This window comes from Anomalospiza imberbis, chromosome 6 (assembly GCF_031753505.1).
Source record: "Anomalospiza imberbis isolate Cuckoo-Finch-1a 21T00152 chromosome 6, ASM3175350v1, whole genome shotgun sequence".
In the NCBI taxonomy this organism is placed as follows: Eukaryota; Metazoa; Chordata; class Aves; order Passeriformes; family Viduidae; genus Anomalospiza; species Anomalospiza imberbis.
In genome coordinates this window covers 8445309-8459714 of record NC_089686.1, presented here as the reverse complement: position 1 = coordinate 8459714, position 14406 = coordinate 8445309, and the positions used below count along the sequence as shown (strand labels likewise).

The 14406-nt window shown below is 43.8% G+C and overlaps 1 protein-coding gene across 2 annotated transcripts in view; it reads right to left on the bottom strand.

Annotated features, from left to right (window-relative positions):
* AHNAK2 (AHNAK nucleoprotein 2) overlaps positions 1 to 14406 on the bottom strand; it is a 74687-nt gene that overhangs the window by 43104 nt on the left and 17177 nt on the right. Inside the window, exon 1 of one of the 2 annotated variants that reach the window (XM_068192235.1) lies at positions 9384 to 10150. The exons of the other annotated variant lie outside the window; for it this stretch is intronic. The gene's annotated coding sequence lies outside the window, so the exon portion shown is untranslated. Of the gene's footprint in view, positions 1 to 9383; positions 10151 to 14406 lie in introns of those variants that run through there. 2 annotated transcript variants of the gene reach the window in all.

The following is a 14406-nucleotide window of genomic DNA, read 5'->3' as shown; positions in this document are numbered from 1 at the left end:
TCTCTCCCCATTCCACTGAGGGAGGGAGGGAGTGAATGGCCCTGTGGGGCTGAGCTGACATCTGGGGTTAAACCATGACACCAACTTAACCAAGCACTGAATAAACTGAGCTACTACTATTAAAAAAAAAAAACAAAAAAACCCCAAAAAAACTACAGGATGCTTTTTGTAAGTATAAATTTAAGACAAGCCTCTATATCTTTTTATTTTGTTGAAAGGTATTAAAGTCTGTCAGGATGTTTCTTTCATTGAAGCCACTCAGGTCTGCCAAAAGACTGATAGCTAATTAACGTTAATTTCCCATAAATTTATTTTGTGAACAGAATGTCCAAATATTTTAAATTTGCTTATTAAGCTATCTATGGTGTCTGTGTCGTAGGCCATGTTCATATCTTTTCCAAAAGCAATGTAAATCTATTTCCATCAAATACGTCATGTCCTGTCAGCAAAATATCCTTACTGCTGTCAGCCCAAGGTAAGTCCATGTCTCTGAGGAGTTAAACACACTCTTACTTGCCTGTTTTCTCACCCTCAAGGTGAATGCCATTCCATTTTTCCTACCTTTCATCATACAAATCCAACTGGGATTGTAGGTATTGTGCTGCTGTTGCTGTAACTCCACTTCCAGGAGTTATAGCAGAGCAGCAAATGTTGCTCTGTCTACTGAAAGAACTTCAGGGGAGCTGGACAGAAGTTAAAAAGAAGTGCAGTATTTCATGCTGCATCCTCCTCTTACCCAAATACTCAAGAGGCATGATAGTGGGAACAAAAACTTCAGCAGCTGCAGGTTGCCTAAACACTTAACTCCCTCACTTCTCTTAACTGGAAAACAATTGCCCTCCAGATTTTGCATTCAGGTCTCTTGTCAGAGAGCAGCAGTCTCCTGCTCCTCTGCAGAAGAGCAGCTGAGATCCCACACATGGCAAGGTCAAAGAGCTCATGGTCTTCTTAGATGCTCTTGTATCTGGTGCCTTCACCGAGAGCACTCTGCATGAACCCACATGCTGGATAACTGCATCCACAGCTTTGCTCCAGCCACCAGGGCTTTACTACGATTGACATTTTCTGAGACCTTCTAGACAATGAAGCAGACAAATATGCACCTCGAAAAAGCCTTCCTTCTTTCTCTGTAGAACTTTCTGCTATTTCCTCATTACTGTCACCTCCATTTTGCTCAGCTTGTGTGACACAAACTTTCTAAATCCTCCAAGGCACACCTGGGCAGGAGACTGTGTATCAGCTAACATGGTGGGGACCTTAACCTGCCCTCAGACTGCAGCAGCAATAAATGAAGAATAGGTCTTGACAAACATGGCTGGGTTGTGCCATTTTTGTGTAACAATAGTCAGTTTTACAGATCTGAGCCTGTGCTCCTGCCAGAGACACTGCTGTCTGCAAAGTCCCTGCGAAGCGGGAAGCTCTCACTCCTGCTCCTCAGAGCTACTGCAGCCAGGTCAAGGACATTGCTCCTTGCTGCAATCTGTCAGTGCCGATTTAGCAATTCCCCTGAATGCACGGGCTCTGGCTGGCCTTCCCCATGGTTCCAAGCGTGTCTGAGAGCCAAAACCTTATCGCAGTCCATCTCTGTCTCCTCACAAGAGCAGAGTTAGTGGAGGAGCTGGTGTGGTCTATTTGTGCTGGTATGACAGCCAGCTCCTGCTTTGGATTAGAGGATGATGGTTTTCCCTCCCTCTACATCCCTTACTGGGCATTTGAAAGAGGAGGATTTGTGGGGAGGGGAAACATTCATAATGGGTTTTCATAGCTCTTTTGCCCTCCCTTTGCTCTGGTGCAAGGAAAGCCCCAGGCCCGTGGGCTGTATCTGTGTGTGCTGTTACGGGACCCAAACTTTGTCAGCCCAGGCCATGAAACAACAGTTTGATAGTGCAGAGGTGTTCATGCAGCACCTGAGCTTAGCTGCAGCTCCCTGCAGAGAGGACAGCTGGCAGAGGACCAGTTTCCAGTGCATGTCACAACTTGGGGGATCATTGCAAAAGCACCGGTTCCCTATCAAACGCCAGGGTGGAGATCTGCTGACTCCAATCCCCATCTTTCAGAGCAGGGCAGGGACTGGATGTGAACCAGACACAGGAGGGCAGATAAATTAATGAAGCACAGCTGAGAATGACGGGGACAGTGGTCAGCAGAAACACCCCAAACACACTGCAGTGTGCCTTGTTGCTTATGTGCAACACAGCTCTGGGGCACCAGCATCTGACACAAGTCCTACCAGGTGTTTCTCCTGGGCTGGAAAATGCTGTGGTTGCCCACATAGGCAAGGAGGGGATTTTGCTGCATGAGGCTGTCTCACCCACACTGGTTTTCATTGGGCTGTGGCTGGATGTGTCTGTGTGTGGCCCTGCTGGCTGCTTTCTCAGTGCCCCTGAGAAATAATCCAAAATCACTGGTTTTCTTTCCATGCCATTTGCTTCTGTCCCTGCTCTGGGGTTGTCTTTGACTCCATCACTGCATCCCAAGGGTCTGCAGGCACCTTTGGGCAGCCTTGCTGAGGCAGCAGCCTACGGTATGGGGGTGTGCTGCGAGCTCCCCTGCTCCCATACCTGTCTTTTTGCCAAGGTATCTTCCCTCAACACTGCTTCTGCCAAGCAGACTGATTCCAAAGGTACCAGCTGCAAAGGACTTCAAGGTGAGCCTGTCACAATCTTCCTTCTTAGGTGCTGTATGAAGTTAAAGTTTTCTTTGGGGGAAAAAAAGCCCTAAAACCTGAAAATAAGAAATCAGATTTTTTTTTTTTTTTCCCACAGGTTTTCCTTCCCAAGCCATGCCATCAACTATTGTCCACATCCAACAAGTTAATCTGACTTGGTGCTTCACCACCTCTGCTCCAGAGCACCTGCAGTGCTGAGTGCCCTGAATGCCCCTGCTAGCATTGCACCATTTGCCTGCCTGCAAACACCCAACCTGCAGAACCACCACCCATCTGCTCTGCCATCTGCCTGCCACAGCCTTCCCTGCCCTGCACCAGGCACTGCTCTCCTGGAAAAGCCATGGTTCTATGTTGACAGAGAGGGACTGCAGCATTTTCCTAATCAAGAGAGGGGCAGTTCTGAATTTGTGTGACAACGTGCTCTGGAGCCCGTAGGTTGACTACAACATCTTCTCACTGATGTGCACTAAATGCTGCTGACACATGTACCTGTCCATGCTGGCCCCAGAATGATAAAACACTGCTGCCCTCCAAATAACATTTCTGCTGCCAGATTCTCCCTACCTACTGCTGCTGAGATCCTGCCTGGCCAGTCTGGGATGCTTTACTTTCCAATACCCTCTGAGCAGCCTGACTTCTGAACAGGGATACCTCAGGCACCCACACACCCTCCACACTCCTCGTCCTGCTGTGTTCAGCAGCAGCAGAAGGGAAGAGATGATCCAGGTCTCTGGGAAGGGTCCCATGGCCTGGGACTGGCCATGTGGTTGGGATGTGAGCGGTTCTGCAGGACTGGGGCTGTTTATCCATGGCAGAAAAGCAGACAGAGTGAGAAAGGGAGAGAAGGATGAGGAAGCACTGGGCAGAGCTCCCAGGAAAATGTTGCTGTGGACAGTTTGCTTGGGCCCCTCAGGGACTCCTGATGGCTGCTCTGATCTCCTTGCCATGAGACCCAGGGATGATTTGTTGTCACATGTGCTGAGCACACTGTTTTCTTTCTAAGAAAAAAGCTGGTATATTAAGGAGAGATTACATTCATGCTTGAACTTATCCAAAAGTGCTAGGCTTATTCTGTGGGCTTTAAGGTTTATTTAGGCTAAATAAGGTTTATATATTTGGTTGGTAAAGCATGCAATGTATACATTATAATTATGTAGTTAATACACTAATCTCTGCGATGAGCTTTCCTGGCATAACCCAGTACAGTTATCCAAAAGCTTCTTTTTAATCTCAGAGGAAGGATAATTTTAAGAAGAAAAACATGATTTCTCCTGCTATCTCTATCCAAACCCTTTCATTCACAGATTGCTTTTAGACTGACTGAAGCAGTGGTTAAATCCACTGTGAACATATAATCCAAACACAGATATCTAAGATCACAGTGCCATTACTGAATTTATTCCTTTCACAGCAGACCTGTGGGGGCCCTGCCTCCATCCAGCTCTGTTGATCACTGGAATGCCCCCTCATAAATACCTGTGTGTGAAGAGTCTGTTTTACACCACTTACATAGTCAATCATTTTCTAGTCTGAGACGTGCCCCCAAAAAGGATACTAATAGCAAAGCCTAAGAACACACTACCCATCACTGTTCATGGGAAGCCTGAGTAGCAAGATGGCATCACCATGAACCCAAGTGCTGCATGTAGTCATTCTCATGTGAAAATGCCCAGTTTGCCTCCAAAATGAGCTCTTACTCGCTCTTTAGGCACTGAGCTGGCTGAGCTATTCATTCTGCAAACAATTTTTTTCTCATAATCAAGCCCATTATGTGAAAAGGCCAGCCTTAAGGAGTGTGAGGACGCAGATCATATAAAAATCAATGCAACCTTTCACTGAAGCATAAATCAGATCAGCTCTGACATATATGCAAATATTTGGGGAATGTTTAATGACATTTTTGTGTTCTTGTAAATTATTTGCTTTCAGCTGATTTTAGAAGCAGGAGTAGGGGAAGCTCAGCTCATATCAGGAAACATCAGCAATTGAAACCGCCAGCCTTCTCATGGTAGTTTCATAGATCTTTATCTCTTATAGACCTTCCAATAAAATCACACACAGAATCACAGGATCTTTAAATGTGGAAAAGACTTCCAAGATGATAAAGTCCAACCTTTGACCTAATACCACCCATACTCAGTTTTCAAGCAAATTAAAAAAAAAATCAAACCCAATCTTTTGTTTGCTTATCTGATCTTCTGATCTGAGGGAGAGCTGCTAACTTCTCCGAGGTTCACCAAAAGCTGATCTCTAACTAATTTTCAAGATAATGATGCCCCATGCCACAGAGCCATTTTTTCCCCTTCAGAATACAATGCAAGCATCAGTTAAAGCCATTCCTGTTGTGTGGAAAAGTTATTATCCCATTTGCTAACTTTAATAATTTTTTGCTCATGCATGCATGTCCTTCGAGTTTCTTCTAGTCAGGCTAAAATTCCCATTTTGGAATTCATTCCTCCAAGTAATAGTGCCAAGGCAAATTCTTTGCATTAAAAAAGAGTGATGTGAGGAAAAGAAAAGTTCCTGCATGTGTCTACTTGAGGGAAAAGTAGAGCACTGTGCCTGGCTGACAGTCAAAGGTCCAGGAGCTCGAGTAAATCACACAGCAAGTAAATGAGGAGAGGACCTGTGGAAACCTGATGACATTTGCTTCCTATGGCTGGTATGGAGTATGGGAATCCTAGGAAAAGAGGGCATGCCTGGACTAATAAAGTGTGTGAGCTTTCAGGATACACTTCAAGGTGGAATATTTTGTATCTATAACAGTTTATTAGACTATTTAGCTAGGACTTGTGGAAATGGGAAGAAGTGTGTGGAGCTTGAAAGTTTTGCTTTTCAGTGCTGGCCAGCTGAGGCTGCAACCACACCACTGTTCAAGGGGAGGGAACTGGGAGGTCAGTGGGCAGGTAAAAGGTATTTAAAATCAGAGGGCTGCATGGATAAGAGGCTCCTGTGACTCGATGAAAGTCAGGTACAGACCACTGCTATCAAAATCAAGTAGTGTTTGTTCTCTTAACTACAGAGAAGAAACAACATTTGCCCAGCAGTGAAGAGCAGTTCCTGTGGCTTTGGAGCCTTGAGTATTTATCAGCAAGCTTGGAAATCATATAAACCTTATCTCCTTGTTTGTGTTTCTGAAAAACAGATAATTCTGCCCCCTGAAGACACTACTATCTTTATTAGGCAGATGAAGTGGACTTGGTGCCTGCTCTTCTTCAGGCACTTGCATTCCTGCTCCATGGAATTTTACTGGGATTTGGGCTGTTACCCTGGCCTGGGACTCTCTCCCCTGCAGAGCTGCCATCCCTTACTGATGGGTCTTCTATCAATTATCTTGGCCTATTTATTACTTACATGCCATAGCACCCTTAGCATATTTTGACTTGTTTCACTCTGGACTCACTATTTTCACTTGTCACTCTAGACCACACATTCGGGCATCCCCTTCTTTAAAAGAAAACTGCAGACTTATTCTCTGCAGTAAGTCAGTGGTTACTTTCAGATATTTGGCTACCTATAGTCCCCTTTCAGGAAGTAAACATATTGGTAGGAAGTATTTAGTAGGTGAACAGTCATCTCCTAGCCTGAGGTTTTGTTTTCCAATATGAAATAATGAATTCCAGCCTTGATTCTGAAATCCAGAGTGAAATGAGCAAACACGTGGATTTAGCAAATTTTCCTTGGAGCAGGCATAACCCTTCCTCACTGGGGCTAGGCACAGCTCTGAGTCATCCAAAGGACCTTCCCTGCCACGAGGATGTTGCCTTGATTCCTGCAGCATGTGGAGAGATAGCAAACCAGTTTTGGTCGGGTTTAATCTTAGCTCCACCAGGAGCTGAATCCCCTACATCACTCAGCGCTGCTCCACCACTTGGCTGTGGAGGGAAAAGCCTGCTGGGCAGACTGGAAGTTACACCTGAGGGAAGCAGACAAGGCAGCAGTTGTTAGCTGGAGTTGTCAGGAAAACAGTTTGTGGGTGCACTGGGGGTCAGGGACGTGGCAAACTGCCTGAGAGCAAGTACTTGCCCTTCCTGGGTCTGCCTGTGCTGGTGCAGAAAGCCAGGTCCCCTCCTCACTCCAAACAAGGTTAATGGTGAGGCTTTTCTCAGCCTTACTGGTTCAGATTGTAGCTGCAATACAGAGCCCACAAACACAGAGAGATGTTTCTCCAGAGGAGGAAACGCTGGGTATTTTCAGGGCATATTTTACTGTTTCCAAATGTAAGCAACACTATGGAATGCAAAAAATAGCTAGATGTAAAAAATTAGATTGACTTGATTTACTCATATATAAGCTTTCACACCTTTCAAATACAACGCCTTATATTCTAATCATTTAGGTCTCTGAATGTGAGGAATCCTGGAAAAAGTCTTATCCCTCAGTGTTTTACACTTGTATAGGATGAATTTACTTCTTTGCCCAAGTAGAAAACTTGAGGAATAAAAACAACCCAAAGCTCTGAGTATATTTGGAGATTCAAACCTTCAAATACACATTCCTGTGGCTTCATGTAAGGCATGACATCTCAGTAAGACCCTGATGCTCCCACCACTCACAGTGACAACATTAAGTGAAATGCCTGTGAAGTTCATGGTGTGGCTTCCTGGAGAAAGGTGTGTCCAAGCACAGGGCACTGAACCCCCTGAAGTCAACAGCAGGTTAATTCAGATTGCAGCTATTCCCAATAACCATGCATTACAGACTGTTGGATTTTGTTTCAGTGATGAGCTTCAAGTACAGCCAAAAGCGAATAGAGGCACGTTGACCTCATAGTTCTGTGAATACAGACTGAGCGTCCAAGACAATTAAAAGCAGGGAATACATGCCATCTCCAAACCCCTGGCCAGCCACTGCCAGAAGTTACCGCTGCCCCATCCGACTGAAAAGACATTAACACCCGCTGCAGAGGAGCTTGGAAGGCAGCCATCCCCAATGGATTGCTTATGAGCACTGACTAGAGTCAAACTGACTTCAGTCAGAGATTTACACAAGCCTCATAATCTAATAGTAGAGTTTACTTTACGAGAGTGCCACACCAAAGATAGTAAAATGCAGTTTTAGCTAACAAATCTACATGCTCGCACAGAAAAGCTACAGCCATCATGGAGCATGTCAGCACTGCAGAGTGCCTGGCGCAGATTTATAGTTTTCAGTTTATTGCTGAAGAGTTATTGTTAACTCCATTGTTATAGACTTTCTGCAATTAAAAGTTCCAGTCACACTTATCATTTTTAAACATAGCTAATAAAACCCAGTAAATCCTGAGATGTTACAGGTTTTCCCTTGCCATTAAACATCTGACTTTTTTTTTATGCTGGATTTTTGACGTATGTTAGGCTAGATTTTGGGAGTAAATTGGCTGTTGTAAGCTGCTTTACTTCTGATTTGCTTAGATCTGCAAAATTTCTTGACATTTTTCTTTATTATAGTAAAAGAAAGAGTGAGGCAATACTTAGACTTTTTCCCTCATGCATGCAACAGGTGATCATAAGTACTGTGTCTTTTACAAGTCATCTTCCAATCTTCTGTGCTTTTTGTGCCATAAATTATAAAGAATAATGGTTATTTTTGTTTTAGCAATGACTTCTGGTGTTTTCTCTCATATGAATAATGTTTTCTCTCTTTACTATTGAAGCTTTGAGAGAATGGACTTTTCATTTTCTCTACAGGTGGTTACAGTTATAAGTTCTACTTCTGACCATCTGTATTGACACATTCAGAAAGGTATCAGGGTACATGGATGAACCTAGACAGGTGGACAGAATAATTATATCCTGTGTATTTCCCAGCACTTTATGAACTAGCCTCAGCAGCCTTGCAGTGAGCACTTCCAGGATCCAACTTCTACTGATAAGGTTATAGATCTGCTTTTTGAATGCTTCAAGGTTAATCTTCGTCTCAAATTCCATGTCAGTATATATATATATATATATATATATATATATGTATTGCAAATAGTATCTATTGAGATATAATATCTACACAAATAGTATTCCTCTTATAGGAGCAGAGATACTATAAAATCCAAACACATCTAGGATAAGAACAAATAACAGAAAACTCATGTTCATCAGAAATCAACCTCACTGGAAGAAAATGGCTATTTGCACCCTGAAATTCATTGCAACAATTGGGATTGGCTCTTTGCACTACAAAAGAGTTTCACTATCTTTGAGATGGTCCCGATGGGTTATGTATACAGACAGAGGAAGTAAGAAAAACAACATGTATGATCTGGAATAGAGATTATTGAATGAAGGGGTGTGTATACACTAAGAACCAACATCCCTCTGAAAGCTTTGGGAGGCTTAGAGACTCGAAACCCCCTACGTAAAAACGTGGATCAGAAACTTTTTATCAGGGTGAACACAGTTGTTCATCCCTGATCTCACCTCTTCCCATACACAAGACAGGGACAAAGGTGAGATGCACCTTGGCTGAAGCTCTGGGCATACTTTTCCCCAGCAGTGTCATTTAACACACAACATCTTCAGGTTTCACTTATCAAGTACAGCAGCTGGGAACATTATGTCTTTACAATTGTAAAGTCCGGTTTCTGTACCAAAGGACACAAAATGCTCACACCCACATCTCTCTGCATTTTTAAAAGCCCATCATCTACTGCAAACTTTTGCAATCTGCATCAGAGATTTCACAGAAAGAAAGAAAGAATGAAAGCGAGAGAGACGTTTGGGTTTTAAGAATAAAAACTTACCAAAAATAACTGAAGTTCTCTAAAGTTGCCCTGAAGTTGAAATAGCCCAGAACACCAGTGCAGAGCCTGCCTTAAACTCTCTCTCACTCCCCCTCTCTCTCCAGCAATTGGAAGGAGGGCTGTGCAGAAATTCAGCAAACAATTTTCCTTCTATGTCGACCGGGGCGTTCCTCACGGGCAGAAAGGGGATGGCTGAGCCTGGGTGAGGCTCGCTGCGATCCCCAAGGCAAAGAGCACTGTCGCAGATTACACAGCCCGTGAAATCCAATCCCTTTCTCTGCTCAGGCAACAGCTGTACGGCTTCAGCTGAGGCGGGAGCAGGGGATAGACCCTGGGCTTGGTGCTGGTCAGGCTTTCCATGTCGGGGGCCGCTGAGGAATGGGGGCACAGGGGTTGTTCCCGTGAGCTCCGTGTCCTCTCCCAGCTCGCTGCAGGCACGGGCGCTCGCAGGGCGGGGATGCGGGGCAGTTTCCGCGGGACTGGAAGTATATGGGATGTGGGCACCCGCGCAAAACAAACATTTCTCTTCCTGAAATTCATTCCCAGCCTTGCTTCAGGACATAACTGGGTAATTAACGTTGTACGTGTTAGTAAATTCTCATGCAGGCATGCACACACGCAGGATGCAGCCTGTCAGCCTGTGTCACAACAGCGCGGTTCAAACGGGCTTCAAGGCTGTCCCAGTGTCCCCTCTAAGCTCGTTTTTCCTTGTCACTTTTAGTCAGCTGTTGGGTTCTTTCCGGAAGCCCCCTGCATGCTGAGCTGACGGTGCTTGCACCAAGTTATGGGGGCTGGCGAGGTGGGAGTGCCAGCGCTCGGCGCTGCGTTCACCGTGCGCTGATACTCTACACTTGAGGGAAGCTGCTGAACGCCAGCAAAAACGGATTTATGGTAATTCCCAGCCCCTCCTCTCACCTGTTTCTATTTCACCCCACGTAAAGGAAAGAAATATGTAATACAGCTGATTCCTCCCTCTCCCAGGAATTCCGCTGATCCTTTGACTCCTCCCTGAAGCTTTAAAAAGTCACAGCAGCAGATTTCAGCCCGTGTTTCCGTGTTTCACAGAAGCATCTGGCTGCTGGTTTGCATTCTGTCAAATAGGGCTGAGGTGAGAGAAGGTGCAAAATACAAACAACACCTAAGTAGCCGTGGGAGTGTCCTGCAATTGCTCCGGCTGCTTTGCCAACACCCCAGAGCAGGTAAAAAACACTCCAGCCAAAGGAGAAGGAAAACCCCTGTGTTTACAGAGCAGCCTGGTTTCGTGTCCAGGCAGATGCTGTGCCAGGGATTTTTATGCTGTTGGTTCTGAATAGGTTTTGATACCTGAAATTCTGGAGATGTTGGATTTCTGGGCCCAAGTTTGGAATGGGTGTGCATGGTTTCCACAGAGGGCATTAGAAAATCTGAGAGGGAAAACTGAGTGTATATCTCTGATTCCATCCTATGTGGGTGCTTAACAGGCATTTTATGAAAACAGGGTCACACAACTACAGTATTTATAGTAAAGCAAATTATTTAACTTGTGCAATTAATGTATATTATTACATCTAATTATACATTATGTATTAATTACAGATCACAGATATAACTTAATTTAGAAATACTATATGTAATTTTATTTAATTAATATACAGTTTTTCAGCACATGAACTGAATAACACTTCAGCAATTGTGTCTATTATGTGATTCTATTGTATATCTATACAAAATAAATAATATATAATCTCATTTAATGTGTGTTTATATACTATATCTATAATAATATATAATTAATATAAATATGTTGCGAAGCAGTATGCAGTTCACATGCAACCTCTGTCTTCTTGTGAGTGTGGCGTTCACATAAAGAGTTAAAAGCAGAGGTTGGCTGTAGCCACTGCAAGGTGGTAAGGCTGTGAAGGAGGAAGATGAGGCACTGGGACAGTGTCAGCACAGGGGAAGTGAGAAGGTGACACCTGAAGTGTTGAAGGCCAGGCTGGGTGGGGTTTGGAGCAACCTGATCTAGTGGATAGATCAGGATAGATCCAAGCCCCATAGCAGGGGATTGGAACTGGATGGTCTTTAAGGTCCCTTCCACCCCAAACCATTCCATGATTCTGAGTTTTGAGCAAGATGTCCTGCAGCTGCCTCAAGGATGGAGGTGGCCAGAAGCAACAAAGGCCTCCTGAGGTGCAGTCGACAGCAGCAGAGTGAACTGAGATGGCTGAGAAAGGGAACAAGACCTTGCTAAGAGCTGGCTCAGGCTTGCTCTGCTGCCATCCCTATTTCTGTGCACTGTCTTTAGGACTATGCTAAGGTCCAGCCTTTCTGAGCCATCTTACAACATCCTGACAAACAACATCCATTTTTAGAAACACACATGCAAAACAAGAAGCCCAGCCTACATCATGGATTGATGTGGGGACAGTTTGTTGGATGCAGAAATGTGGCTCCCCCCTCTAGGGCGAGTGGTGCCAGCAGCAGCACTCCAGCAGGGCACAGGCTGTGGGGTGGCAGCAGCTGCAGTGTGCTCCATCCCCAGTCAGTGCTGCATTTCAGCTGTCTTTGCTGAATATATGGATGGGCGTTGTTTCTATCTTTTAAGAATTTTTAAAGTCCACATGAGACAAACTCCTGGCTAAGTTGAGAGAAGCCAACTGTTTTTCCATAAACCTGGAAGAAATGACTCTGTTGGTTTTCATGGTATTGGGAAATCTACGTTCACTGTCAGTGACTTTTTTCCAGTTTCATCTCGGATCGGAAGGTGTAAGTCCGGATGTCTGAGCACTGCCCTGCAACTGTGACTCCAGTGAAGACAACTGCTGTGTCAGAGATTTATCCCCACACAACTTCAAGCCTAAAATCTCCCTTCTTTTCAGCCCATACGCTGCTGTTCTGGGATTGTCAAATTATTTCAGCATTTTTGGACTGACAGGAATTCATAATGCTCACTTGGTTTATTTTTAAATATTTATCAAATCCACTGTTTGTCTACTGAGCTATTGAAAAAATGCTATCACAGACCGATAATTTCCCAATTCACCAAGTGATTCCAGCACGAGTTATTCAGTGAGAACACTCCAGACAACCCTTGTGTTTACTCTTCTTGACAGACATCTAAATATTAAAAGATAAAGCTCTTTGAGTTATGCTGCAACAATATTAAAAAATACTCCTTTCTGCTCAACTGCCTTGGCAGGGAGCACCATTGTATCTCACATTTCTCTATCCTGTATCTAATCCCGTTTCTCAACAATGTTGTTTTCTCTACTCTGCCCACAGGTAAATTTGCAAACACACAGCTGAATGACACAAGCTTTCTTTTATTAGTGCTACTCACACCCTGACCTGTGCATGGACTCATGTTAGACTTATGCAAAAGGGTGTGCTGCTTTAATAATAATTGAGAAATGAAATTAAAAACAACAGGAATGTTCCTGTGTTTTCTTTGACCCAAAGAGAGAGAGGCAGCATGTTCCATGAGACTCTAGTAAAGCCTGCTCTGGAACACAAATCCCTGTAGTTTAATACAGAGGATGCAAGGGTGATTGTTTCTATTGTTGTTCCTTTTTAGCAGTTATGAATATTCAGATATCTGGGGGAAAAATACGAAGCCACAAATTTCCACAAGTAGATAAGACTGGGTTGCAGAGATCAGCTAGAGAAAGCAAACTTGTCTGCACAATTCAGAAAGGAGTTAAAAAATTGAGGACCTCCAGCTGAAAGAGACACAGGCTGCTAAGAGAATGAACCACAAGAAAAAGAAAAAGGAAAGGAGAGACAAGATCAATGCAAACTCAAGATGTAGAAGAGTGGATGGAACTGAACATCAGATTGGCAATGAGAGCAATGAATGGGTGGAAGCATCTGGCCACCAACTCCCAGTTCTAGCCTAGAGGAAGACCTCCAATTTAGACATCTCCCATGCTTTGTCTCCCATGACTGCATTTTGTTACGACACATGAATATATATTTATCTATTTCATAGTCAGTTAGTTTGAACTAAAAAGGTATTTAAGCCAGCCCTGCAGACTTCCTCTGAATTTCTTCTCTTTTGCAATACATAAGCCATTAATTTCATTGATTTCCTTCAACTCTTTTTGCATAAAACTTCCATTTGCAGGTAGACATGCAACCTCACAGAGAGAGAGCCAGGTATGGAAATGAGGTTCCATCACTGCCTCTTTTAAGAAACCTCAGGGTTGGACTCAAAGACCTCTTTCTGAAGTTAGTCAATTCAGATGAGTTTTCCCCCAAAAAGTGAATGGGTGTCATTCATGTATCTTATAACTTAACTGAAGTCTGTCCTCCAAATAGATTGGTCTTTTCATCTGAGAATTTACTCAAAAGAGGCTCCAGTGTCTACCTGCCTGTGGCAAGTTCTACCAGCACTACCTGCTTCCTGCACTAACACCAAGACATAACTGATAATATTTTGTATAGAAAGAGGTTTCTCCTTTGTGAAGATAAACAAATGTCAACTCCAGATATCCAGGGCTGGAGTGGTAAAATCTAAACTCATGGCAAAATAACCCACACAAACCCAGGGAAGAGTTGTATCTTTTCAGAAATTCAAAAATTCTCTTCCAGGATTCTAAATTTTCACTTCAGTGGTTAATATTGTTGCTGATGGGAAAAAAAAAAAAAAAAAAAAAAAAAAAAGGAGCCTAAAAATGCAGATCTACAACCAACATAAACAAAAAAATCCCAACAACAACAGAGAAAGCATTATTTAGAAATGAAACAAAATGAGACATTTCCAAGAGCAATCCTTTTACTAACAGGAGAAGAAAAAGGAAACCAATTCACCCTGCACAGTTTCTTTTATTTTGTCCTTGGGCATATGCTCCATCTCTCTTTGTCCCCTAAATGCGTTTCCACTTGCCCTGACAGTGCTGGCATTGACCTTCTGCAGCCAAAATAGCTTGGACAGAACGAAACAGAAAAACAGGAGCCAGCCAGAGCAAGGGGCAACGCAGCCATGGCCACGGACCTGGGGGAAAACTGCTATAATTGGCAAGGCTCGTACAAAACCCAGGGTACT